Source organism: Dipodomys ordii, unplaced genomic scaffold (assembly GCF_000151885.1).
Source record: "Dipodomys ordii isolate 6190 unplaced genomic scaffold, Dord_2.0 Scaffold2, whole genome shotgun sequence".
NCBI classification, from domain to species: domain Eukaryota; kingdom Metazoa; phylum Chordata; class Mammalia; order Rodentia; family Heteromyidae; genus Dipodomys; species Dipodomys ordii.
In genome coordinates, this window is record NW_012267218.1 from 1907112 (window position 1) to 1909315 (window position 2204).

The following is a 2204-nucleotide window of genomic DNA, read 5'->3' on the forward strand; positions in this document are numbered from 1 at the left end:
CCCCACCCCACCCCCGCCCCCTTGCACCCCCCCAGGCTGCCAGGCCCCTGCCCTGATAGGGGCTATGAACCTGATGTCGGGGTAGCCTCGGACAAACCTGATGTCGGGGTAGCCTCGGATGAGGGCTTCCAGGTGCCGGCAGATGTCGTCCTTGTACGTCTCGCCCAGGATCTCAGCCACGCAGGGGATGGCTTGGTCCAGCCAGGAAGCCTCGGAGCCCTGTGGAAATGAGGTTGTGCTTCACCCCCATCCTAGGCCAGCACCTCCGTCTCTAGCGCACTTCTGGGCCTGCTGCAGCCACCGACGTGGCTGGCTTCCCCACAGGACGTGACTGCACAAACATCTACACAGGACACTCATCTCCCGCCCCTCCATCCAGGCAAGGCGCCATCCTGCATGTGCAGACAGAAAACATGAGGCCAGAACCTCGAAGTGCTGCATGGAGACACTCCCCCTGTGGGGAACAGTGGGGTTCAAAGGACTCCGGGCCTGCAGGGCTGAAGGCTTTGCCCATCAGGGGTGCAACCTCCACTCCTTCCTCATGACCCTCCAAATTATGTGTATAGGACGTGACCCCCACATGGGCCAGCCCGCACCGCACAGCACCCTCCTTCCTCGAGATCGCGGCCGCCTCCGTTCCCCCACCCCCCCAACGGCATGGTGGCAAGTCTGCGGGCTGCAGGGAGGTCCCCGGTGCCTGGCGCTCTCCTACCAAGCTCTGGAAGGTGCTGCCAATGGCCTGCGCATCCAGGGTCATCTTCTGGGCGCCACTCACACGCTCGGCTCCCCGAAACCTCTCCCGGGGTCTCAGGGCCTGGACTAGGTATTCCCGGACCACAAACCGGTGCACTTCCTGGAGGGTCTCCTAAAGGGCGGGGCGGGGCAGGGTCAGAGCCAGGACCCACCCTGGGTACCCCCCCACCTGGACCCCTGAGCTGGGCACTGCTGCCAAACCCTCCCAGCCCAGGACCTGTGCCAGCGGAGGGGCCACGTGTGTGAGGTGGTGGGCGAAGGCCACCGCCTTGTCCATGAGCGGGCACAGAGCATCCTGGGTCAGCCAGCTCTTGGTGCACAGGACCCTGAAGAGTGGCTGGGGACAGAGGGCCATAGGGTGACCTTGTGCTCCTGGGGCACAGGTCCCCTTTTTCTGACTCCTTGAATGTCTCCTCCAGGGGGCAGTCTGAGTGTGGCTGTCTGCCAGGCCCTGCTTTGGGGTGCCCTGGGGACACCCTAAGGGGCTGCCAGTTCCGCGCCCCGCAGGTGATGGGCGTTGGTTGCTAAGAGACAGAGACCTGGTGAGAAGGCAGGCAGCCCCCAGCCCTGGAAGGAGCTGCCAATGGCCAGGGACAGGGCACCAGGCTCCAGAAGAGGGTGGCACTTTCTGGGCAAAGAAAGTGGGGGGTGGAAGGCAGGTCCCAGTCACCTGCATCTTCCGCTGCACACTGCGGAGCAGGTGCTTCTGGAAGGTGCGGGTGGTGGCTTGCAGGGTGGGCTCCAGCTCCCCCAGGGCGCCAGGGAACCGGGCCAGGAGACTGGTCCTGGGAGGGGTGTGGACGAGAGGAGGTGGGCGAGATCAGGGCTTGGCGCTGCACCCACTCCATTCTTCAAGCCTTCGCTGTGAAAGGTAGCACGGAGCTCGGGGAAGGTAGCTGCTCCTGTTACCGCTCAGGAAACTGGACAAGACAGGACCGCAGGGGCAGCCACCGCCCCACTGCTGCCCACGAACAGAGAACGCAGGGCTGCTCCACAGAGCTGACCCCCAGGCTCCAGGGCTGAGTCCCGCCTGGCCCAGTCAGGCAAGATGGCCCTGGAGAAGCAGGGCCTTGCCACGAGTGGGCTGCGAGTCTGGCAGGCCCGGTCAAGTCTAGCTTCACGAGCCTCCACGCGCTGTCCAAGCGGGCCAGCCGGCCACAGGAGCAGCACTGCGGAGCCTTCCGGGCTTCTCTAAGCCCTGGGCTGCGTGGGCCCGGGTCTGTGCCCCAAGGCAGGGCGGTCCCCATGCTCCCCCACAGGCCTCCAACCCAGGGCCCCGCTCCAGGCCTGCTCTGAGGATGCCGACCGCTCTGCCACCTGCCGTCTGCGAACCTCGGGTCGAGCGGTTCCCTCTGCCTTTCCCTTGTCTAATGCACCTGGGCGGGGGGCTCCGCGCTGCAAGGGCTGCTCAGAGAAGCTGGGCTGGGAGGCAGGGGGGCCGGACCCAGGAG